Raw genomic sequence first — 27,247 nt, 5'->3', positions numbered from 1 at the left:
CAAGTCTTGAAAGGCGAACGCAGGGATTGTGAGAATGAAGACCCTAGGCCCACTGTAGGAGAGGATATGGTTCGAGACCATCTTAAAAACCTAAACGTACACAAGTCCATGGGACCTGACGGAATCCATCCGTGGGTCCTGAAGGAGCTGGCGAATGAAGTTGCTAAGCCACTGGCCATCATATTTGAAAAATCATGGCAGTCAGGTGAAGTTCCCGATGACTGGAAAAAGGGAAATATAACCCCCATTTTCAAGAAGGGGAAAATGGATGACCCGGGGAATTACAGACCTGTCAGGCTCACCTCTGTGCCTGGCAAACTCTTGGAGCAGATTCTCCTGGAAGGCATGCTAAGGCACATGAAAAACAAGGAGGTGTTTGGTGACAGCCAGCATGGCTTCACTAAGGGGAAATCCTGCCTGACCAATTTGGTGGCCTTCTATGATGGGGCTACGAAACTGATGGACAGGGGCGAAGCAGCTGACGTCATCTACTTGGACTTGTGCAAAGCATTCAACGCCGTCCCACATGACATCCTTGTCTCTAAATTGGACAGACATCAATTTGATGGGTGGACCACTCAGTGGATAAAGAACTGGCTGGATGGCCGCACACAAAGAGTTGTGGTCAATGGCTCGATGTCCAGCTGGAGACCAGTAATGAGTGGTGTCCCTCAGGGAGCGGTGTTGGTACCGGTCTTGTTCAACATCTTTGTCTGTGACATGGACAGTGGGATTGAGTGCGCCTTCAGCAAGTTTGTCGATGACACCAAGCTGTGTGGTTCGGTTGATACGCCGGAGGGAAGGGATGCCATCCAGAGGGACCTCGACACGCTTGTGAGGTGGGCTGATGCCAACCTGATGAAGTTTAACCATGCCAAGTGCAAGGTCCTACACCTGGGTCGGAGCAATCCCAGGCACAGCTACAGGTTGGGCAGAGAAGAGATTCAGAGCAGCCCTGCTGAGAAGGACTTGGGGGTGTTGGTCAATGAGAAAATGAACATGAGCCAGCAGTGTGCACTCACAGCCCAGAAAGCCAACCGTATCCTGGGCTGCATCAAGAGCAGCGTGACCAGCAGGTCGAAGGAGGCAATCCTGCCCCTCTACTCTGCTCTCGTGAGACCTCACTTGGAGTATTGTGTGCAGTTCTGGTGTCCTCAACATAGATAGGACATGGAGCTGTTGGAACAAGTCCAGAGGAGGGCCACGAGGATGATCAGGGGACTGGAGCACCTCCCGTATGAAGACAGGCTGAGAAAGTTGGGGCTGTTCAGCCTGGAGAAGAGAAGGCTGTGTGGAGACCTCATAGGAGCCTTCCAGTATCTGAAGGGGGCCTACAAGGATGCTGGGGAGGGACTATTCATGAGGGACTGTAGTGACAGGACAAGGGGTAACGGGTTCAAACTTAAACAGGGGAAGTTTAGATTGGATATAAGGAAGAAATTCTTTACTGAGAGGGTGGTGAGGCACTGGAATGGGTTGCCCAGGGAGGTTGTGAATGCTCCATCCTTGGCGGTGTTCAAGGCCAGGTTGGATGAGGCCTTGGGTGACATGGTTTAGTGTGGGGTGTCCCTGCCCATGGCAGGCGGGTTGGAAATAGATGATCTTAAGGTGCTTTCCAACCCTAACTATTCTATGAATCTATGATTCTATTTCCAGGCTCCTGCATCATTTTCTTCAGCAAACATAGGTAGAGTTCCCAGACCAGCAGGAAACATTCTTTGTAATGCAACTGGACTGTTTTTCCAAGACTTCGCAAGGCTATTTTCCCTGGTTTTTTTTTCTCCTGATCATCCAGCAGCATGCTACATATATAGCAAGCACAGCAGAGTCGTTGGCTCACTCCTTAGCATGGCCAGCATTTTTTGTACATATGCTTAGATGTTTTTGCAAGTACAGAGGGTGTAGTATAGGTAAAGCTTCGAAAATGTGGTCGTTCAAGTTAGAATAAAGTGTTGGTTTTATACACATAGATACATACAGACGTTCATCTTCTAATAGTGTCTATACCCACAACAAGGAGAGGAAATCTACAGTGCAAAATATGGTGCAGGCGTAGATATAGGTGATTTAGAGCTGAGTACAGTGGATGTCTACACTAAGAAGGGCTTGAAATCTGACAGAGATCCTTTATAACACAATCCACATATTTTAAAGATAGCTTATTTAATAGCTGACAAAAACAGGGGTCAGCTTCTTTTGAAAAGAGGAGATGCACAGCTTTAAATACCAGCAGTTATTTTGAGAGCATGGGTGATTATATTCTAGCAACTATGCAATTTCAAATGCAATTGGAAGTAAAGGACAAAGAAAAAATATTACGTCACTTGCTCTGAAGTTATTTTGTGTCTTTTTCTTCTTTCTGTGTCTCTAATTTCATTTTCTGTTCTTTACTGTCTTGGCTTCAAGCTCTATTCAAGTTTCCACTATCTAAAGTAAAAGATTTCGTTAATATCTATCTGTCCACCTGTCTGCCTGTCTACCTATCCTCCTACCTACCTACCAGTGTATTGTGCCCATATGTCCACAATTCCACACGGATACACAGAAAAATGGTTCTTTACATGGTACTCAAATACAGAGGTCCAGTCTTTTATCTCCCTGCTTTGATAATAATTTTCCCAGTAATACTTGGCAAAGGAGTATCCCCCTTAGAAAAAAGAAGAATGAAAGTGAGAAATACCAGGAAAACTTGTAATTAATGGCTTTAACTTCCCATCTTGTTTAAATGTTTTCATAATTTCAGTTTCTGTGAGTTCCTAAAAGGACTGGTCAGTCAGCTGATCGGAGCTAGCACAGCTAGAGCCGGAGCCGGCACGCTTCAGAGACTACGAGGGTCAGAAGAGATTAGGAAAATCAGAGGGGACAGCGCAGAGACATCGCGATTCCCGACATCTCCCGATCCCCGAAGCCCCAGCAGCCCTTGCGAGAGAGCGGCTGACGTGGCAGGGGGCGTTCCCGCGGTAACGGCGACCGCACCCCTGCCCCTTGCCTTGAAAGAGCCTTTGGGAGGGCAGCGACCGGTCGCTGCAGGGAGGAACAAGCAGGTTGTGTTGTGGACTCTGTTGCTGGTGTCCCAGACTGCTGACCAATATGGTCGCCTCCAGAAGGAGAGCTTGCAGTAAGGAGACTGTAGCAACTCAGACAGAGATCCTGTCCCAAACCGTGGCTGTTCAGGTCTCTGGCTGCAGGGAGTGCCAGAGCCTGCTGCTGCCGAGGGAGGGAGGCCAGCACTCCACCTGTGTGAGGTGTGAGCAGGTAGAAGATCTGCTTAGATTGGTGGCAGAACTTAAGGAGGAGGTCGAGACGCTGAGGACCATCAGGGACTGTGAAAGGGAGATCGACTGGTGGAGTAACTCCCTAGCATGTCAGCAGGAACGGTTCCAGGGAGATACCCCCCACAAGGGGATGGACCCCCTGTCCTCTCAGACAGAGGGGGATGACCCGAGACAGCCCCTGCTCTGTAGCTGTTGCGCAGAGGTAAGGGACCAAAAAGACAATGAGGGCTGGAAGCGAGTTCCAGTTCGGAACCGTGGGCAACCTTCCTCCCTTCCTGCCCTGCTTCCCCAGGTGCCCCTCAGTAATAGGTTTGAGGCCCTGGATCTTGATGGAGAGGTAAGTGAGGATGTGGTGCAAGGCCAAACTACAAGGTCACATAGGAAAAGGCGGTCGACTTCGCACCTCAAGACTGCCTCTGACAAGAAAGAAAGAAAAGTCATTGTCGTAGGCGATTCCCTTCTGAGAGGAACAGAGGGCCTGATATGCAGAGTTGACCCTCATCATAGGGAAGTGTGTAGTCTGCCTGGAGCCCGGATCAGGGATATCACCAAGGTGCTCCCCAGCCTGGTGCACCCGACAGACTACTACCCGCTGCTGGTTTTCCAGACAGGTGGGGGGGAAGCTGCTTCCCGCAGTCTGAGGGGGATGAAGAAAGACTACAGGGACTTGGGGCGGATGGTGAAAGAGTCTGGGGCTCAAGTGATCTTCTCCTCAGTTCTTCCATCTTCCGGTGATGATGTGGGATTGTATGGGAAAATTCAGTCCGTAAACAATTGGCTACGAGACTGGTGCTTTAGGCAGGGCTTTGGGTTCTTTGATAACAGCTGGTTTTATAAGGCTCCAGTCTGGATGATGGCATGTGGGAAAGGTTTAACTCACAGAGGCAAAAGGATGCTGGGGCATGAATTAGCAGGGCTCATTTGGAGAGCTTTAAACTAGATTCGAAGGGGGATGGGGTTGTAACTGGGCTTGCCCCAGTGGGGCAGCACTCTAGGATTGATGAAGACCGGGAGGCCTCCTATAATGCTAGGGTGAAATTGGTGAGCTCAGCTCCCTCCTTGAAATGCCTATACACCAATGCGTGCAGCATGGGAAATAAGCAGGAGGAGTTGGAGACCTGTGTTAAGTCAGGAGATTATGATCTGGTGGCAATTACAGAGACGTGGTGGGACAGCTCACATGACTGGAATATACTCATGGAGGGCTATGTCCTTTTCAGGAAAGACAGGCCAGCCAGGCGGGGTGGTGGGGTTGCTCTTTATGTGCGAGAGCAGCTACAATGTACTGAGCTCTGTCCAGGAACAGGGGATGAGCGAGTTGAGAGTCTGTGGGTGAGAATTAAGGGGCAGGCTGGCAGGGGCGATACTGTTGTGGGTGTCTGTTACAGGCCACCAGATCAGGGTGAGGAAGTTGATGAGGCCTTCTACAAGCAGCTGAGAGCGGCCTCACAGTCACAGGCCGTGGTCGTCGTGGGGGATTTTAACTTCCCTGATGTTTGCTGGAAGGACTACTCAGCAACCCAGCCACAGTCCAGGAGGTTCCTCCAGTGTATGGATGATAACTTCCTCATGCAAATGGTGGATCAGCCAACCAGGAGAGGAGCGCTGCTGGATCTCATCCTCACTAACAAGGAGGGGCTGGTCGAAGCAGTAAGGGTTGAGGGCTGCCTTGGTTGCAGCGACCACGAGATGGTGGAATTCAGGATCTTGTGTGGTAGGACCAGTACAATAGCAAGTAGAATTGCAACCCTGGACTTCAGCAGGGCAAACTTTGGCCTTTTCAGGCAATTGCTAGGGGAAGTCCCATGGGCAAGGCTGCTTGAAGGTAAAGGGGCCCAAGATAGTTGGTTGGCATTCAAGAATTGCTTATTCCAAGCTCAAGAGCTGAGCATCCCGACACGTAGGAAGTCAAGGAAGAGGACCAGGAGACCTGCGTGGCTGAATAAGGAACTGCTGGGTATGCTCAAGTGGAAGAGCAGAGTTTATAGGTCATGGAAGGAGGGGCTGGCCACTCGGGAGGAATATAAGGCTGCTGCTAGAAGATGTAGGAAGGCAGCTAGGATGGCTAAGGCCTCCTTAGAATTAAATCTGGCCAGAGGGGTCAAGGACAACAGAAAGAGCTTTTTCAAATACATAGCTGATAAAACTAATACCAGAGGCAAGGTTGGCCCACTGATGAACGGGATGGGTGCCCTGGTGACAGAAGATACTGAGATGGCAGAGTTATTGAATGCCTTCTTTGTGTCAGTCTACTCTGTTGGAGGCAGTCCTGAAGAACCCTGTACTCCTGAGACCTCAGATGAAGTCAGGTCACTGGAGCGGTTTGCCTTAGTCCATGAGGAATGGGTTAGGGACCAGTTGAGCAATCTGGACATCCATAAATCCATGGGTCCAGATGGGATGCACCCGCGGGTGTTGAGGGAACTGGCGGAAGTCATTGCTAGACCACTCTCCATCATCTTTACCAAGTCTTGGGAAACGGGAGAGGTGCCTGAGGACTGGAGGAAAGCAAATGTCACTCCAGTCTTCAAAAAAGGCAAGAAGGAGGACCCGGGTAACTATAGACCGGTCAGCCTCACCTCCATCCCTGGGAAAGTGATGGAACACCTTATCCTTGATGCCATCTTAAGGCATGTCAAGGATAAGAGGGTTATGAAGGGCAGTCAACATGGCTTTACCAAGGGGAAGTCATGCTTGACCAACCTCCTAGCCTTTTATGAGGAAATAACATTGTGGATGGATGATGGCAGAGCGGTGGATGTGGTCTACCTTGACTTCAGCAAAGCATTTGACACAGTCTCCCACAGCATCCTCATAGCTAAATTGAGGAAGTGTGGCCTGGATGATCAGGTAGTGAGATGGACTGCGAACTGGCTGAAGGACAGAAGCCAGAGAGTTGTAGTCTATGGGGCGGAGTCCAGTTGGAGGCCTGTATCTAGTGGAGTGCCTCAAGGGTCAGTATTGGGACCAGTATTATTTAATATATTCATCAATGATTTAGATGAGGGAATTGAGTGTACTGTCAGCAAGTTTGCTGATGACACTAAGCTGGGAGGAGTGGCTGACACACCAGAAGGCTGTGCTGCCATCCAGCGGGACCTGGACAGGCTGGAGAGTTGGGCAGGGAGAAACTTGATGAAATATAACAAGGGAAAGTGTAGAGTCCTGCATCTGGGCAGGAACAACCCCAGGTTCCAGTATAGGTTGGGGAACGACCTGTTAGAGAGTAGTGTAGGGGAGAGGGACCTGGGGGTCCTAGTGGACAGCAGGATGACCATGAGCCAACACTGTGCCCTTGTGGCCAGGAAGGCCAATGGCATCCTGGGGTGTATTAGAAGGGGGGTGGTCAGTAGGTCGAGAGAGGTCCTCCTTCCCCTCTACTCGGCCCTGGTGAGACCGCATCTGGAATATTGTGTCCAGTTCTGGGCCCCTCAGTTCAAGAAGGACAGGGACCTGCTGGAGAGAGTCCAGCGCAGGGCGACTAAGATGATTAAGGGAGTGGAGCATCTCCCTTATGAGGAAAGGCTGAGGGAGCTGGGTCTCTATAGTTTGGAGAAGAGGAGACTGCGGGGGGACCTTATTAGTGTATATAAATATATAAAGGGGGAGTGTCATGAGGATGGAGCCAGGCTCTTCTCAATGGCAAACTATGATAAGACAAGGGGTAATGGGTATAAACTGGAACACAAGAGGTTCCACTTAAACTTGAGAAGAAACTTCTTCTCAGTGAGGGTGACAGAACACTGGAACAGGCTGCCCAGGGAGGTTGTGGAGTCTCCTTCTTTGGAGACATTCAAAACCCGCCTGGACACATTCCTGTGTAACCTTATCTAGGTGTTCCTGCTCTGGCAGGGGGATTGGACTAGATGATCTCTTGAGGTCCCTTCCAATCTCTAACATACTGTGAAGCCAAAACCCACTGGCCAAAAAAGGCAAGCAAAGAAACAGGAATCCACATAATCAGAAAACAGTATGTAATTGGGAGGGAAAAAAGCTTCAGGTTTAATTGATACCTATTAGGAAGTAATGACTTCTGTCTCTTCAGTTAAAAAAAAAAAAAGATTTTTAAAAATTCCATCTAAATGGAATTTTCAGTCATTAATGGAGGTTCCCAAAATCTCCTGAGAGGGAAAGTGAATGGGGATGTTAAACACAAAAGCTTATCAAAGGACTCTAATTCTGTCTCAAGCCGTTCACATTATGCATCATCCTGACCTGTGAGCCTTACTAGCATCCTTTTTGAGAAAGGGGCTAGAAACGTGGAAGCATTTCTGTGCAGCAGTGGAAACCAAAAGGCATAAAACGCTGAGCAAATGTGTAGAACTGGACAAAACCAGAAAGCTCTGGCTCATGCTCATGGCTGCCTGTGGGATTCTTGTAAGGACGTTTTAGAAGTATTACTGAAGGCATTAGTAAGTTCTAATCTTACAAATGAAGAGCCAGTCTTCTCTTCCTTCCCCAGGTTTATGGCTAAAGTCATAGCAAAGTTTCAGCACTTTGCCCATGTCAGCATCTCAGGCAATGCCCAAGGGAGACGGCAGGGCACTACACCCTGAGGAGCAGGAACGAGCATAACAGGTCTCTCTTCATAGGACCACAAAACAGTTGCATCTAATCAAGTAGAATAAACATTGAACACCTAATGAGGGCAGTCTGCCGCTTATAGCTAAATGAGAATTCAAGCTACCATGTTCGTTCACCTTACAGGTGGTGAATGGCTTACAGCAAAGGACAGGGGATTTTGTGTGATGCAAATAGTGTACAGTAGGGAAGGATACTGGATGGATGTCACTTTTTTACACCCTCCCCAAACACAAATTCTCCAGCTCTGTGACCTCAGTGGTCTTGAGTCTGGTTGAGGGTTTGGGAGGGAAGGTATTGGTGCTAGAAATGCAAGATGTTGGAATAAAAATTAGCCTTTGGTGCTTCAAGCAGAAGTCTTAGAGTCTGTGTGATTGGCTTTTTGAAAATGCTAGCTCAAAATGTTTAACTGTGGCTAAAAAATAAAACCAAAAGAATTTTAGGCATTACTGGGAAATGAATAGAGAACAAACAGTAAACATCATCATGTGAATGCAAATGCTCTTCTCCAAAGATATGTGGTCAAACCATTAAACTTACAAAGGGTAAAAAAAGTGATCAAGGTTTTGGTGCCCAAACATAAGAAAGATTAAATAGAGCTGGACTTCTTAGCCCGAAAAAGAGATGATCAAGAAGGGATAAGGCAGAAGTCTATAAAAGCACAGGGAAGGTAAATGGAAGAAAGGAGGTTCCTGTTTGTTACTTCTCAAAATGAAAGGAAAAGAAGTTGTCAAATGAAAACACTGGGCAGCAAGCATGAAATAAATGAAAGGAAGAAACTATGAGTCACAGGAGGCCAAAAGTGTATGCAGGTCCCAAATGTAATAGGGTGAACTCACAGAAGAAATATTTGTGAAAGGCTATACAGCACAAAAAAACACAGGTTCCCATCTAGGAGGCTTTCTAAACCTGAGTTTGTACCTAAACCCCAATTTCATCAGTGAAGCTAAAGCCTAAGAATGCTTCAGCCTAAAATTCATGTGCTTCATCTAAAGCCAAATATCTTCAGTTGGAGAGTTTTAGTTGAGTGGGGATTCAGCCAAGACACCTCAGTTTGCTCTTGCTGTGTGGGGGGTAGCTTTAGACTGGCAGATGGATGTTTAGTGCCACACTTCAGAGTGAGGGAGCTAAATGACTGACACACCTAAAAGTTGTATCTAGAGGGCTACCTTCATTTGTACACAGAACAGGCAGATTTCCATAGGACTGTGAAGAGCAATGGCGCATTAGTGGACAGCTTTTTCCACAGAGGTATTTTATTTGCTCCCGGAACACTGCTTTGGAGTGAAATTCCTGAGCAAAAGTGAGCTTTGCAAGACACTGTGTGCGACACAGCGATGCACTTTGCTTCTGATGGCACAGGTCAAGCTCAGACACTAAATACTGGATCTGGATTTGCAGCAGAGAATGGGAGGAGCAAAGCAAATCTGAAATGCCTGTGTTGTTTACAGACCCTCCTCTGCTGCACAGAGTCACCTACCCTGGTCATAGCTGCTCTGAGCAAAGAACCTTTTCTATGGAGAAATCACAGCGGCTTAGGGAAGGTGAGCAAGGATGTCGAGTGAGAGCAGGGAGCTGTAGCTTGTATTTTGGTGAACTTAATGACTAGTTTTGAGGCAAAGACTTGAAGGCCAAAGTCTGACAGGCTGTCAGGCACTGATTGCCATTTTCATAAAGGGCGCTATGCAAGTGTAAGTGATTGATAGATTGATTGATTTATTTTGCTGAGGCTCCTTTGTGGTCTCCTGGGGGGATTTCTGGCCACACCTCTCAGCCTGAAAGCACTTGCTCTGCCTGCTGTTGCTTTTTTTTTTATTTGCGGGTAATGAAAATTTGTTATAAGCCTTCCCTTTCATCTGTACATGGCAGGCTGTCACACAGAAACAAGCCATTCTGGAACCTTGCTTCCTTCCAAATTGCTAAATATTTTTCTTCAAATTGCTTCCCTAATGGGCTAGTATAATAGGAGCAGCATGCTCTCTGCCCACGCTGAAGATGCCAGAGCATTTGTCCAGTGCACATGTGTGTTGGGCACAATAAACTCATTGCCTGGCCTGGAGACAGTGCAGCACTGCTGCTGATCTAATCTATATCCCACATTCCTTGCGCACAATCATGCACGCAGTGGATATAGGTGTATATGCACACAGATATGTACTTTCGCCTCCCCTAGGAAAATGTACCTCTTCAGGGAGCCAGCCAGCTACACATTCTGCTTTCCTAGGGAAAGAGCAACGATTGTGTTTCATAAGGTGAGACACAATGGCAGGAGGAGGAGGAGGAGGCTGCATAGCCATTGAGTAAGCCATGTGAGCAGTGGCAGAACTGGGCTCACTAATGGACTGGCCTGGCCAGTTTTTTATTGACTCCAGTTGCTGCTTTTTAGAGGGGCAGGCACCAGTGGTCCCCAAGGTCAGCAGTTCCATGTGCTCTATGCTAAACTGTTGCTGACCCACTGCTTTATGAGCCTAAGTGCTTATCCAGGAACAGAAGTGAATAGGTTGTGTGTGATAAGAAAATAATTTGCCAAAACTGCAACAATAAAGAAAGCCTGATGGGATCTCTTATGGTATGAATAGCCTGGAGCAGCTGCAGATTTCTCTCTGCTTTCACAATTATTTTCATTTTTATAACAACTAAAAAGGGAGCATTGTCCACAGGCTCCTGCAGCCTCTATTTTCATATCCAAATCTAATATTTCCATATACATGTATGTACGTATTATATATTGTGGATCTTTGTGAATAAAAGACAGGAACAGAAAAAGAAAGAAAAAGGAAAAGCCTTTTCAGATAAGAGGCCTGTTGGCACAGCAGCTTAACCCATTCCTCCTTTCTGTTTCTCTCACAACCTTCTTGCTGGATTTCTGTACGGTCCCAGAGCAGCCAACCCAAGATATGTGGAGCTGTGTTTCCTGGGTGCTGTGCACAAATGCCCAGTGCAGCTGCACACAGGGAAGCTCTCAGTGCTGTGATGAAGCTCTGTGTCCAGGGATAGCCATCCTGTCCCATTGTCCGCAGGGCTGGGAAGGTGATTCATATGCTCCTATCTCTCACCCCACAGCAGTGTCCATTGAAAAGGCTGAGTATATTTTTGCATGCTTTCTACCTAGATGTTACAGAGGGGCTTCAGTCTAACAGCTGAACCTGTGCAGCCCTCCTGAGCAAACCCCATTCATACCAGTCTATGGCATTTCTATCGCTCTGGGAGCACAATCAGGTCTGACACTGACCTCATGCTCAGTTCCCCACCCTAAATAGCCCCAGCAGTGCAGGACATGGTGGCAAGCCTTGTGCTATGATCTCACTTGCCCACCAGTCCCGGATTGAGACCCAAAGCCCTGGAAGCCATTCTCAGGGCTTCTTCCAAAAGCTACACCACAAACAAGCTTCTTGCAGAGGTACCGCACAGAAGAGAGCCCAGGTTTATGAAGCTCTCTTAGAACATCTAAAACCACCAGAGAATGAGAGACTCCTAAAAATAAACTGTTCTTGCAGTTCATTTCTGCATAAGGAGAAGACCAGACTTCTGCCTTGGATGTCACAGCAGGGTCAGCCATGCAGGGTTCAGAAAAGAGTTGTATAAAGAAAGACGCAAAGAAATGACTCAGATTGTAGCCGACTGCCTTTCTGATTTCTCAAGAGGTCTCTAGTGAATCAGGCTGAATGAGCTTTTTGTTGCCTTTACTGTTTACAGGAGTAGCTGAAGTCAGAGAGAGTTCTCCTGTCTTACTGCTGACAGCTACAGTATGGCAGGGCTGTAGTGCCTTAGCATATAATGATCAATCTCATTTCAGTTCATTTTGCTAGAATTTAATTTTCACATGGCCCAGTGTGACCACATCCCACTAATTTCCCACTTGGATATTTTCTTAAAACAGAGAGACCAGTTGAAGATTCTGCAACTCCTGTTGGTGAAATAATATTAATAATTTACATTTATTAAGTGCTGTTCTTCCCAAAGGACTGCCCAAATGCTTTCCAAAATTTGTATATGCAGGAATCCCTTCACTAAGGAAAAAAGAAATGCAGCTGCTTCGTTGGCACACAGCAGCACTAGCACAACAGCTTAGGATAGGGAATGAATCAAAGGTTTAATGTTATTACATCTTTGTGGTTCTGTTACAGTAAGGCCTAGAAGTCCCAAGAGGGACCAAGGCCCCTCTTGGGCTGGGTAAAATAAGTAGTAAGGTTATTGAAAGAGAACCAGGTAACTGAAAATGGTAAAAAGCACCCTAAAGGAAGAGTAGAAAGAAAAAGAGAGATAAATGCATGAGATTGCATAGATTTGAAAGATGTGAGAAAGTCATGGGATTGGACGTGAAGGGACCTATGATGTTACCTCATCCAAGCTTCTGTCCTAAGGCAAGTTCATTTCTAACTATTTAATCACTAATAGACATTTCTATAACTTGTTCCTAATGATCTCCACTGGTGGAGATTTTACAGCTTTCTGAGGCAGCTTCTTCTTAGCCTGTACTTTTCCCTCAATATTAACATGAACCTCGGCATTTCCTGCTGTAACATAAACCTCCCACTTCTTGTCTCCTGCACAACAAAATCTTTGCAGACTGCCATCTCTCTCTCTTTGCTTTGTTTTGTTATTTTTATTTTTTTTTTTTTAAAGACAAATCCATTGGCCAGTAGATTTCCTATAGAGGTGTTAAGTTGTTTAGCGCTGGTGTTATAATGGACATGTGTCACAAAGCAGGGTCTAGAGGAGGGCATGGCATCGGGCTATCTATCTCCGTGAGGAGCTGTGTGAAAATGAAAAGGTAGGGGGATGGAGGCCGCCAGGCTAGGATTTGCAGTCCTGTGAGGAAAGTGAGGGGTGTGGAAGAGGTGATGGACCTTGCTGTTAAGACCGGAAATGTCCATTTCCACATTTGTAGATCATTGAGGAAATGTATTTTAATAGTCCATAAGGAAATGAAAGCAGCAGATGAAGTGACTGAAGCATGAAGCTGGAGCAGACAGTTGTGGCAGCAGCACTGAGGAGGACTGACCTGAGAGTGGCTGCAGCAGTGAAGGACAGAGGAGGAGAGGTTGTGATGGTCAACAGAATGGGCTTAGCTAAGTGAGAAATGCCATGTGGACACAGGCAACAGTTTCTGAAGGAGAAAATAAAAATGTCCACTGCAACATGGGTCTAAATGACTGAAAGGTTTACGACATTATGATCAGGTAGAGGAAGAAGCAGAGGGGTCTGGGGAAGGAAAATTAGTAGCTCTGTGATAATGAGCTGCTGCCAGCAGGACCACTGTGAAGAGAGTTTGCTAATGCAGGTGGAGATACAGAACTGGAAGGAATAAATGCATCCTGCAGATACCAATTTGTAGGTATTCAAAAAGAGTACATATATTGATTTGAAGCTCCAGTTCACAGATGTGAATAGGTACAGAAAGATAAAATTACTTTCTTCTCTCTTATATCCTCCTGCAAGAACAGCAGTTATATCCTGTACCTCCATCTTCTTTGACCTGATCTGGAATGCTGCTTGTTTGCCAGGCAGGAGGAGTCTTTCTAACTCTTCATCCGCAAAATATACTAACCTAGATCCTAACGGTGTGCAACTGGTAGTAGTACAGTAGAATGTGATCTTGGAGTGTTTCTCCTGAAAGAAGATTTGTTAGAAGGACTAAGTAAATGCCACTGGGAAATTTCACAAGTTTTTGAATTTCCCTTCCTGGGAATGGAGGATGCTTTACACTTCACAAGCAGTGCTCAGGGGACCACAGCTGAAGGGCAAAGTATGTCCCAACACCCAGACCTCCTTCTCTTCAGAGACTACCCAAGTACATACTAAAACTGGGATTTGAACTGACCTATGTACCATCAATATCTTTTGCACTTCTTTAATGACAGAACTTAGCAAGGCAGATTTGAGCTTCACCTCTGCAGACCCAGATCCCCTTGTTTAAGTAGAATATTTTTTGTTTATGCTGCAGGCTAAACAACTAGGTTTACCTAGGGTCTCTTGTTAAAATGAGCCATCTGTGGCAGCTGTGGTAATTATACCCAGACTACTGTACCTTTCATGCAGAGCTCTTAGATTTGTGTTGAGACTTTGAAAACAAGAGGAACAATGGCACAAGGGAAAGAAAATATCTCCTTAGAGTGAAAACTATCATGATGTCCTCCCTGTTTTCATTTTCAAGTCTTCCCTGAATTAACCACATTCCTCAAGTTGCTCTATGGCTGTTCCTTGAGACAAAGGACTGTAAAACTCCGAGGGGAAAAACCAGATGCCAGTCTGAGGCAGGTTTTGCACCTCCTCCTCCTCACTAAATGCTTGCCCACACTCTGCTTTGGTAAGCCAAGTAAATCCAGTATTTGCACTGCTCTGAAATCTGGGCTACGTAAGTGTCATGCCACAAGTACTACCACCACAGGAGTTAGACTTTTGCCCAGTTTTGATTCCCTTCATCCATTCTGAACTCCTCTTCACTAGCACAACTTCTGCAGTAGCTGCAGGGGGATTTGCTCCCCCTGTCCACAAAGCCATTGGCGCTGCTGTGAATATGAAGCAGCAAGAATTACTCCAGAGCAATGCCAGGTATTTCCTCCTCTCCAGGGGGTGCTGAGCACACTTCCCTGGGGAGGGTCAGACCTTTGAAATCTGTTGACTTTCCAGTGCTGCCAGAGAGATGCTGAAGATTAACAGCAGACAAGCTTCTGCATGGCATATGCTAATTCTCCGCATTTTCCTCTCTAAAAGTTATCCACGTCTTTTTTTCATGCAATAGTCACTGAACAGTACCTGAAAACCCATGATACTGGATGATGCTTTGAAGAAAATATGGAGACCTTTAAACTTCCAAGTTGTTGTAAATGCTACCAAATATAATGATTTTTATCTTTAATCTTCTCCTTGCTAAAACATAAATTTGAACAGATGGAAATAAGAAACAAAAGATTGTGGGAATAAGCATTGATGTTATCAGCTGGAACCGAGAACAGCAAAAGCAGCCACTGGTTCTTTGAGCTTTCAGGTAGTATAGAATATTCTCACATACCATATTTCTCTTATTTGGTGTTTCTCACTGTGGGTTTTCATATGCTGTAGGACCAGTTCAGCCATAAGAGTAAGTCAAGTTAGCATGGCCAGGAAAGAACAATAGGTTTGATTCACTTCTCCTGTTTGTGGCACTACTGTGGCAGAAAGTCTGCCTGATTGGGGGGAAGGTCAGAGCAGTGCAAGGTTCACAGCCCTCTCTGACTCCCTGAATGAGTACAGCTGACCTCAAAAAATGCTGCCAGTGGAGCAGATAAGGGTTCTCATTCTCCTTAGCCCCTCAGCAGTTTCCAAATCACTAACAAGGTGTTTGCAGGCCAAGGACATGATTTAAGGCTCCGGTCCACAGGGTCAATCATCTAATGAGCATCTGCCCATTTGGTTTGAGAGCAAATCAAGTCCATCACAACTGTTGTCTAAAAAGTCATGGATAAATAGTCCAATAACAGTATGAAGTCATTTCCTGCACAAACTTACTGCACCATGGTCTTTACCACAAGCTCAAATTTCTTGAGTGGGCTCAGATTTTAGAAAAGAATTACGGTATATTGCTTTCCATGAGAAGAATTTCCCACTTAACGGACCTCAGGACTCTATTAGACCCTTGGCTAATGGAAAATCATAAACCATCCCAGAGCTTTCTAGAACTCCATGGAGAGCTGAAAGTGCAGATATTTAGCCTCTTCAAGGGCCAGGGACTGACAGAGGACTCCTTAAAGGAATGCCAAGCTAATAGAAGTTCCAAACAATTTCTTTTCAAACAATTTCTAAAGGAAGAAATGATTGTATTAACAAGAATATGATTTAATGGCAGCATTAACTCTTCTTCAGTGGTGTTCCCTTCTATTTCTCTGCTTGGTCATATCTGCCACCAAACTCAGTGTTATGGGTTGGTTTGGTTTTATTTTCTGGGCATAGGGCTTTTATGCTACCCCTACATGGGTAGATTGATCAGCACTCTTGGAAGGCTGTGCTCTGTGTTGCACATGATCCTGAAGGTGTGCAAAGCAGCTGGACCCAGATGTCCTTTGACCACCCCTGTTCTTGTCCTTGTCACACATACTATGCTACAAGCAGTCAAGAGTTTGGCTTGGAGCTACCAGACTGTTTCTCTGCCACTTGAGAAAATCCAGTCTCTGGCTCTGCACACTTCTGCACTGGCACTGTGCCAGGGCAAATTCATCGTCTATTAACATATCTGCATGTTGTCCACAAGTCAAAGTAGAGTGGAAAAATGGGTGCTACTTCCGCTAGAACATCTCATCAAGCATATCTCATGTATTTCAATTCACTATAGGCACTGCAGACTTATGGATCATTCTTCACTTTAGCATATATATGCCACTAATGTTACAGAGGCCCTGTCTGCTGGTAACTGGTGCTTTTTTGAACGGCTGCTCATGAGTCTTTTTTATTTTAATATTTCTTAACTCATCCCTTTCTAAAACAAACTCAGATTCATTCATTAAAATTAAGGCACTAAGATTCCATAGAGACAAATCCCAGAGAGGGCTGATAAATTACACAAATAAGCTGTATTTATAATACCTCTGATGTTTCCAAATAGACATTTTATAGAAGAGAAGCTGTAGCAAACTGATAAATCTATTCTCTGATACTGCAGCTAAGCTGCATTTCAATACCTGAACCCATCTGTTTGATACAAGCATACACTTAGCATAATATGAATACCTTAGTACACAGGTACCTTAGCATAGCGCATCCCTTCATTTTCTCATAACCAGCAATTATAGCTCAGGCAGAGAGGAACGTGTGGTGGGCTGAGAAGGAGGGAGGAGGAGAAACATAAAGAAGATGGATTTTTTTTTCCTTAATCTGTGCAAGTCTGACAGAGCATATGAACATCTGTAAGCCACAGAGTGCCAGCGAGAGAGAGAGACAGAGAGATAGACAAAATTATTTCTTTGCTGGGTCTTGCAGTTTGGAGCAGTGGCTGCCTTATTCGCAGGACTTCTTTTCCCCAGATACCCACCCAAGAACCATTCACCTACATTTATTATTCTGTCAAATACAATGTGCAATAAAGAGGCAGTCTCCCCAGTGATGGGTACCTGTGTTCGTAGCTCCACAGTGAAACACATAAATCACATGTGAAGGCAATGCACATGTGTTTTTTGTTTCTTGTATCACCTTTTATTATCTTAGGACTGAAAAGTTAATAACCCAGTGGGTAATCACGCCATTATCAGTTTACATTGTAGTAAAGCCCATTCAAATGATGATTACATATGTTAATGAGTGTCGTTATAATGCACTACACAGTACATTACCTTCAATAAATATAATTGTTTATGCACTTTAATGAGGGGATATAATGCCCCCAAAACTAATGGCATGGACTGAATTGTGATTTATTGCTGGAAAACTTTGCCATTAAGAAAGGAAATCTCACAAACCCTTTCATGTTTATCTAACTTTTTTTCCTTCTTTAAAAGCTGCCAATCATCTCTCCCTCCTTTTGCTTGCAAAGGGAAAATAGCTGTAAGACACTTCAGCAGCATTCCTTGTCAATGCCTTCCTTCACCTGAAGAAGCAGGAGGTGAGTTCATTTAGAAGGTTTAATGAAGATCATTATGTTTACCCCTTAGTAAGGCTAAATACGTTATCTGGCAACAAAACTGATAACACGTCAGAATTCTGGCTGCAAATCAAGCAACTGGAAGTAAAAATGTTGGTTGTTAAACTACACATTAGGAATAGAAAATAAGGTTAAGGATGACATTTTGGCCAATGGTCCTTCATCTAGCTATAGAATAGTCAGAGCATAGTTGGCTGCACGAAGCATTCAAAGCTCTCCAGCTGGGAATGAGGAAAACTAGAGGTGAAATGCCATCTGATCTCTTCAATCTCTAGGTGCTTTCTTTTCCAGAGGAGTGAGATAAAACCTTTCTTTGTGGGCTCAATAAGAAATGACAAAGAGGTAGAGAATGCTAAACCAGGCAGCACTGTGTAACCGGCTGAGGGTGCAGTAGGCTGAGCGAGATGAGCTATCAGCAACTAAACTGCACAAGACTGGAGTTTCCTCTTTAATTTCCCTCCACTTGGTTTCCTTCCTGCATGGCACCGCTGTGACATTTCCATTACTGGTGAAAAGTAGTGTGCTTTGTACAGTAGTCTCTTCTCCTATTGAAGTCAGTGGCAAAAACTCCCATTGATTTCAACAGCAGAAGCAGCGGGCTGACTGCAGGCTCATGGTTGCATCTGCAGAGAATTTGCATGCACTATGTCCTAATTTTTCTCTCATCAGTGCTGGAAAGTTAAAAAAAACCACAACATTTCCTCAAGTCTGAAGGAATAAATTAAATGCTGAAATTTAGAACAAATAATAACAGGAATTCCTCTAAATGTTATTAAAATTCAGGTGTGACAGCAGGGAAGATGAGAAAGCTGTAATGTGAAGGAGTGATATGAATTACAGCAGTTTCTTAAGGTATATTCCCAACTATGTATAAGCACAGTAATTACTTGAGAAACTTTCCAGGGATCACAGTCATGTTCCAACTAGTTTGAAAGTCAGTAGTGTAAAAAAACTTTGACATTGAGATGCAATTTGTGGTAAGATCTAATTAATTTTTTTGCTCCTAAGAATAATTTATTATTTACACTTCTTATTATATATGTATTTTAGCTTCATTAGTCTGCAATGCTGGAAAAAATTATACCTTCAAGTCCTATTTATCAAATTAATGGTGCAATTTCATAGTGACACATTCCACATTCATTAAACCAAGTACAGTAAAAATGCATTTAAATTAGATTAGAGTGATGTAATAACGATTCCAGTGTACGGGGTGATATTCTAGCAGTAAAGAAACACCCATATCGAGTTGAAAGCAACTTTGAGATGATTTCTCAAAATTGACTTTGGCACTGCTTTAAGTGAAAGAATAAGGATTAACATCTCTCCCCCCAGCTCGCTCCATGTGGGAGTGCGGGGCCCTGGGTGGAATCACTGCAAACGGGCGGCAGAGTCCTCCTGGCCATTCCAGCAGAGGAAGCCATGTGTGCTCTGCAGATGGCAGCTTTATCAGCCTCCCGAAACGCCAGAGAGGGTTGCCAGCCTGAGTTCACCTTTTACAAGTACTGACCTTGCAAGATGCCACAAAAGTTGCTGATATCACATTAGAATCTTGACTTTCCAGGCTGTTTTAGGCTGAGAAAGGCTCATACATCTCTGCACGCATCCAAAAGCATGTACAGGCAAGATGCCTGGATGTAGGACCTCTTGGAGGTACCACCCGTGCCCTTTTGCTTCCTGGATTACTGCTCTCTGGCCATGTGTAAGCACTTTCCAGGCCACAGAGGCTGGGTGAATGTCAATCCATTTCTATCAACCTCATCCATCCCATCAATCCTGATCACAGAGTGAAACAGAAACTCTAGGTGGGAGCTAAATTCGCTGTCCACAAAGGATCTATAACATCTTAAGCCTTTCTGCCTCCTCACACGATGCACACTGAGTGCTTCAATGATCCCGCGCGAAACAGCCAGAAACTCCCATGACCTTACCATCATGTCCTTTAATACCAAGTTTCAGTTTAGTGCATTTCTTGTAGCTTAACTTTCCTAGCTTGAGCTTATGAATGGGAGTACCCAGTAAGCAGCAGGGTGATGGAGTTAGCTGGTCAAGGAGCAAATTGCCAGGAGTTAGCGTTCTGAAACTCTGATTGAGTTAGACTGGGGCTGCTCATCCCCTCTCTCTCCCTCTACTCCTGTTGCAGTCTTTGCAGCCCAGCAGAGGAGTGTTTTCAGCTGGCTGACACTCAACCCCGTGCTGCTCCAATATCACATTAAAGAAGCAAATTAAATCAGAATAGCTCCTTAATAAAAAAAAATCTTTCTTCTGAGTATCCATAGGGAGTTCTGTATTGTGTGTATCTGTCTTTCAGAATGTAAGCCTTCAGGGCAGTGAGTATCTTTATTTCTGAAACACAAACAGTATTAAAACACCATTGGCACTTAATAAATCAGCAAAACCACAATCGTTACATAGGCCTCTTGGTGGGCCATCAGTTACCTCAACACATTAACAGAAGCGTGTCCTTTGCATTCTGGTGTGTGGCTTGTGACAGGTGTGCAGTGTGATGGCAAAGTGAGGGCCCCAGATTTTGGAGGATGCTATTTGCTCACCAAGAAAGCCCTGGACCATTGCAGGCATCACTGCGGAGACTTTCTCAGACAATTCTGTCCTGACCCAGAGGTACACTGCCACCAGGAGAGACAAGTTCATTCTCCATCTGACATCTCCTGAGCTGAGGTGTTAAGAAAGGTGGGAATGATAGATGTAAGGCCGCTAGTTTAGAGGATTTCATGTTAGAAGAATACTTGTATTGTGATGGCACGGAGTTGTGCCAGCTACAGCTGGTACAATCCTGACACAAAAGGCAATGACCCATGGTCACTGCCCCATAGCCATTTCTGAGAAGGCTGAGATTGTAGGGGTTGTAGAAAAGAGCTGAAGATGAGCTATGCTGGTTTAAAATTGAGGAACAGGGGAATGCAGTAGGGTAGGAAATTAAGAATCTTCTGTGCTGAGCTGAATGTGCGTTAATAGCAAGGTAACTGCTACATTTTTGAAGGACTACATCAGCTTTTTATAAACTCAGATGTCATTTGCAGACTTAGGCCTAGAGATACCCTTGCCAAAAATGAAAATAAAAAAAAGAAAAGGTTTTACAAATTTTCCTATAAGGATCTGCTAAAAAGGTGAGCTGAGTCACTGTGCACAAACTCATGTATTAATATAAACAATTAAGCTTGATTAAAATGAAATCAGTTTTGCCTCTGGCCTGACTGACCTCAAATTTCTAAGGGCTGCTTTTCCAGTCCTGAGGGCCTGAGCTACATGTCCTTTTGACTCCAGCTCCTCAGCCTGTCATCCCCAGGCATATCCTCTCTCCCATACTTCCCCCTCCCCCTCTTCCAGTGGATATAGGCTTATTTAAACAATTAAAGCTGTATGCCCCTACAGCCTTCTCCAGGAAGCAAGGGGCATGACACAACCAAGTCAGCCTGAGCACTCAGAGGCCAAGAAGACAAATCAAATAAAATGATTGCTAAAAAAATAATAATAAAAAAAAATCAAACCTAAGCTGAAATTTGCATTTGCTCATCTATCTCAATTGAAGATTTCAGCTACCATGCACCATATGGTGCTGTGTGAGGCTATAAATACGCTGCTGTCCTAGACCCATTTCTAATGGCATTTCCCATCAGTAAACAGGTGCTCCTGGCTTCTCCTGTGCCTCTGAGATCAGAAAATTGGAGTAGGTACCTTTGTGAATCTGCAACAAGCAAATGCAACTTGTCAATGGACATGATTCCTTTGCACTGTGGAGAGGCCGTATTTCCTGCAGGACAGTGCAGCACACCCAATGAGCACCTGTAGCAGCTTTTTGCCTCCTTACTTTTCCCTAACATATTCATGCCCCTAAGCAGGGCTGATCCAGTACCCAGAGGCTCCTCCTGTGTGGATCCTTTGCAGTGTCAGCTCCACAAGACCTCCCTGGCAGGGCAGAGTAGGTGCTGCCTCCTGCTGTTCTTCTGCTATGCTCTGTAGCGCTAAGGAGAAGCGGGCAGCCAATGAATCCCTTGGTGATTTTGCCTTTGGGGAAAGCTGAGAAATCGGTTAAGAAGTGTGAATGCCACCTGGGAAACCTGAAACAGTCTTGCAAAGGTTTTGCTTAACAAGGTCTATACGCTTTACCCATTTTAGTGGCAAATTTCTGTGTCATTCTTGTGTAGGAATCTAGGAGAGGTGATGGAGCACTGTGCCATCCTACATTCTGCATCCTGGGGCCTTCATGTCCTCTCTGCATTTTTTAATGGGTTGGAGTTTGGTTAGTGCTCCCTGCACATTGAGAAAGAGAAGAGGGAAGTACTGTTGGCAGTACTGGGATGTGCTTTGTGAGGCTAATCTGAATATTGCCTTACAAAGGCATTATCAGCTCGTTGTCTTAGACTGGGGACAACAGCTCAGGCTATTCACATCAGGTGACCGCATTTTCAAATCCATTGCAATGGTTCAAAAATATCCAAAAGGTCAATATATTGTTTATACCATATCAGTGATGCTAGGGGGAATAACAACCTTCAGTAAATCCTATTATTTTCATAACTATACTAATAACATGAGAAACTATAGATATAATAAAAGTTTATATCTATAGTTGCTCTGCAGACACCTCCTCTGGTATGGTATAAATATAGTATATGAGACTTGACGGTGTAATACAGTTTTTATTTCAATTTTTTAGGGATGGCCATGCACATCCATAACTCATGAAAATAAAAAGTGTATTACACTGCCAACTGTTACATATTCCCTAGTAAAGCAAAAATGGCAAGATAAATTTTATTTTCCTCTTCTCCCCACCAACAAAGTGTCTAGCTGATATGGTGATGATGAAGTGTTAGAATAAATATTATTTATCTGAACATTTTCTATGCCATAACCATGTCTGTCCTGTCTATTTGTCAGTCCTGTCTATCTGTCAAATGCTAGATACTTTCTTCTTTCACTGCTTGTTGGCTTTGGTTTTAATTTTGTGCTGCTGTACTTGCTGCTATTCTCCTTAGGAATGAAAGGAAGAGAGATTGCTTCTTCTATGTCCTGTTCTTGAATCTTCTCAGACATATTCTCTCTCAGTCTTAAGAGCTCTAACATCTGTGTGAGACATGTGTGTTGGCTTGGTAGCATAGCCAGCGTTTCTTCAAGATGTGCAAAGTAGTGTAAATGAAGAAGTATCCCAGCTGTGTGTTGTGCGTCAGTGGAACAAGAGGTGAAAAACCCTGTGATTCATAGGTAGGGATGGGGTAAGAATTAGAAACTCAGGTGCAGCAGGCTAAGACTCCTATACCTAAGAGAAATGGAACAAATATGTTACTCCCATACTATAAAAAGGGGAAAAGCGATAAAATCCTGTTTCATAAAGACGGTATTATATTACAGTCAGCTTTTGAGTATCCACACAGCAATGAATCAGGTGGCAGATTAATTGTGCTGGGCTTGCAAGGACACCCAGTGTGGTGCTTCTTGGAGTAAGAGCAGATTCAGGGCCACTTGTCATTGAGGCTGGGAGGCATCCACATGGCAATGGGGCCAGGCAGGGTCCAGCCAAGTTAAGAGCTATCTACACGCTGCACTGCTGCCATCAAAGGTGAGCTGCCTCCTTGCAAAACTTTCTTGAGTGTCTCTGTCCTCTCCCTCTGGGGAAATTTTTGTTTGGGGGTAAAAGTGGTTATTCAATTTCTGACAAACCAGCCCTGCATTAGAGGACATGTAATGTCTGACCAGCTTCTTCTCCATTCATAGGGCAGTCACTAACCTCTCCTCAAGGCTAGAACAGGAGCAAGGAACCTTAATCCCTGGTCCCCTCAGTGGCACTGGTGCCAACCACCATTTTCTCTCAGCATGTCTAATTGATTAACATAATTAAACTAAACTTAGACCGATGTTCCTGACATGTATCTAGTTTGAAGTTTTCTGCTTCTGTGTTGGATGTGAAGTACCATGACATCTGTGGTCTTTTCATAACGGTGTTGGTTGGTATCATAAAATTATTACTTCCTCTTAAGAATCTCACACCTTGCCTTGCCTTCCCTTCCGTTTTTGGGAAGGTCTTTCCTGAGGGCCAGTGAACACATAATTTTATCCATGTGTCACAATTACAGACACATCTGTACTAAATAACTTTGAGTGTTGATCCACTGTAAAGAGTCGGTGCTCAGTAGCCCTCAAAATTTTTCATCCCTTGCCTGCAGTGGAGTGGTCTTGTAGCTGAGCAGCGGTTGTACAGAACTTTCTCAATATTCTTCTTTCTTCTTTAGGATGCCTGTCACACAGACACACAGTCCCTAAATTGCCACCTTCCTGCCTCTGCATTTCTCTTTTCATTTCTCTTCTTCTTGTGCAGTGAAAGACGTTAGGGATGGAGTGATAAAAACAGATGATAAAACAGCATCGCTGGGGACATCTGCACCTTGGAAATACAGGGTCTGCACTCACGCAAACTTTCCATTGATGACAGTAAGTTATGCCTCACGACAAAAGGCAAATGAGTCCTTAAAACTGTACTTGCCTAATTAAGGTCCTGGTTCAGCTAGAGTGCCTAATTTAAAACAGATGACTCAGTGTTGATGCTGCTGCACTTTAAGTTGGGTACCTGCCTAAGTACTTGACTGAATGGAGGCTGGAGCAATGTATCTTTAAATGAAACACAAGTGGAATACAACAGCCGTTCTAACCACTATATATAATTGACTAAAAAATCAAATCACTGCAAAAGGTGCTGCACTTACAGTGAAAAAAATGAACAAATGACTTACAGATTGCCAACATGACAGTCTGCAGCAGAGCAGAACTCAGAGAATTCAGCTCCCATTTGAATTCAGGGGAAAGCAGGGACATTTGAAACTGCTAAGTTAACCAAAAATATATATTGTTAAAGCCAACAAATTTATTTTTTTGTTTGAAAGTCCCTGTTTTGCTATACAGAGGAATAGGATCTCAATTCTCTTACTCTTCAGCATCGTAAAATCTGGAGTGCCTGCTTGGGGAGGTGTCAGGAAAATATTGGTTCCCATTCTAGGCTTACATTGTATTTACACTGCGGCTCAGTGTAAAGCAGCGAGAGATATTATAATTAACCTCTTCAATTTTTCCCTTAAGAAACATCTGGTTGAATGAACTGTCAATCAGGTCTCCCACTTCCTATTAGAACAGGGGTTAATATGTAGGACCGATAAAAGAGTTCAGTGAAAGAGGAGAGGCAATATAAGGCTATGAATAGTATAGGATGGTAAATATTAACTATTTTTTATGTAACAACAAATTTTCAGAAGCTCTGTGGCTGCTTTTCAGCTACATCAGTGCTCTCTTTCTGTGCCCCTGGTTCTAAAGGCACATGCAATCGGTGGTGCAATTGTATGCCTGCTTCAGGGAGCAGTTTAGGTCACTGGAATTGATTTGCAGACATGTAAACCTGACGCTCAAAGGTATGCAGGCATGTAACTGTCACTGATGTTAGGCACTTTCAGATGGGTGACCAAATATCTTTACTAAATGCTGAAATGATCTGAATTGTGCAATAACACAAATTGTCACAGCTTAGTGCTTGAAATATTATCCTTTTATCTTAGAATTTCAACTTTCATAAATGTAGGTCTATTCATGGTCCCCAGTGCTGCAACTGACTGCATTATTTATTATTTATCATTATTAATTATCACAATGTATTATTTATGCCATGCAATAGGTATGCACAGTATTTTGCCAAGAAGCATCCCTCACTCTCACATTTATTAATTTCTAGAATATTGCTATGCTGTTTGATTTGGAATTGAATCAATACATGCCTGGATATTATAATGAATGGCAGTGAAAAGCTGCAAAAAGTCTCCTGTTTTCAGCTGTGTGAATCATACGTCAATCTGAGGTCCTCTTCAATGTTTGCTGCCTTCCTTTCCAAACTTTGACACTCATCCACCAGAAAGGGATGCCTGGCCTTTGGGCTCAGTCTTGTGCCCTAGGAGCACTTTCCTGATTCTTCTGAAGCCACAGCATAAAAACCAGTGTTGGGGCTGCAGCTAAGGATCACAAGTGAAACTGAATTATGTGATTGTGGGCATCCACTTTCTAATATTATGATTTCCCTAAGGTTTATTGTTTGTGAAGTTGTGACCAGTATATCTCAGCAAGAACGGGGCACACTACTATGTTGGTCTCTGCACACAAACAGTAAGAATAATGTGCCCAGAAGGGTGTGCAATGCTTGTAAAGGTTAGCATTGAAAAAAGTATAAACAAAGGAAAGAAACAAAAGCCTCTAATAAGGCAGGATTTTCAAAACTGCCCTGGTTCTGAGTTATGTCTAAATTTCTGAAGCAGTTTTCGTAGTCTCCTATTACAACTCAAATGGCTGTTATCTGTAAGTTAAGTTAGGAGTGACAAGGCTTTGTCTCAGAGTTGCGGCAATGGATGAGGTCTCAGATAATTTAACATCATCAGATGAACACAGGCTGAGAGGAAAGCCCTGGAAGTTCAAGGTCTCCAAATTCTGCCCATATTATTTATTATTATATCTCAACTGTGGTTTTTTAATGACTCCTTTTTTAAATAGGTGAAACACAATTGTAAATATAGCTCCTTTTCCAGGAGCTCACTGTAGACAAACATGGAGCAGGCTGGTGAAAGGAGCAGATTAAACATACTTACAAAGCTACAATGTACTTCTTATACATGCAAAAAAGCTATAATCAGCTGTATTTTTTTCTGAATCAGAAGTCAACACCACTCTCAGAAATAAATGTGCTGAAAAAAGGAAGAAAGTTTTTAAAATTGGCTTGTAGTCAATAAGCAAAATCTAAATAGGCAGGATTTTTGTCTGCTGTTAATGTTTAATAAAGGTTCATTGGTATAAACTGCCAGCTAAAGCACCTTTTAATTATAATAATGAACATTCGTGAGCCAATGGGAGAGCCTTCAGACTTTTGTGAATTGATTCGTCCAAGCTCCACTCCAAGACATGAGGCTAAGGATGAATTTGGAAATGATCCACTAGGCTTCAATTTCCATAAAAGCAGGGTGACAAAGTCCCCCTTCCCTTATCCTGGTGGAAATCAGGAGCGGTTCTGCTGAAATCAGCAATGTGCAAAGATCAACCCTAACTATCCTGTGATTCTATGTTAAACTGGTCAAAGTAAGGGAGTAGCTCAGTGACAATGCAGTCTCTCTGTGAGCTTGGCAGTTCATTCTCTAGCTCCAATAATGAAAACACAGAGATGTGCTAAAACAGCAGGGGTCCTTAAACTCCTTTATCATCTGGGATCACATCTTAATAGAAGGACTGACTGATGAACACTCCCCATTCTCCCATCTAAAAAAATCACCTCCTCTTCCACTTCCTATCATATATCCTTCCTGTGGCAAAGCAATAGCAATTACAGAAATATTAGGGAAGTAATTAATGTATTTTAGCCATCTTTTAATGAAATTCAGCAGCCGAAAAAAAGGGAGAGGAGGCAATAAAGTGTAACCTCTGATCTCTACCACATGCCACAGTTTGGAAACTTGTATATTGGAAGTCAGAAAAATGTTTGCATCGATTTAACTTTATTAGGTTAACCTGTCTCGTGTATTGCTGGCTGGGTAATACCACATAAAAGGTTCACAGTTGCAAAATTAAGCTGATTTTTGATGAAGAGATCTAATAAAAGAGATGGAACAGTTTCTGTTAACATTACAGCCACATGGACATTTATTGATTTCCTGGAGCCTCCTGCAAACTCTTCTCTCTTCCAACTTCTTCTGTGCAGATCCTATTGGAAGTGCTCTAGATCCATTTACCTTTCTGCAGA

This window comes from Psittacula echo (genome assembly GCF_963264785.1).
Source record: "Psittacula echo genome assembly, chromosome: 2".
NCBI lineage: Eukaryota > Metazoa > Chordata > Aves > Psittaciformes > Psittacidae > Psittacula > Psittacula echo.
Note: the sequence above shows the minus strand (reverse complement) of the source record.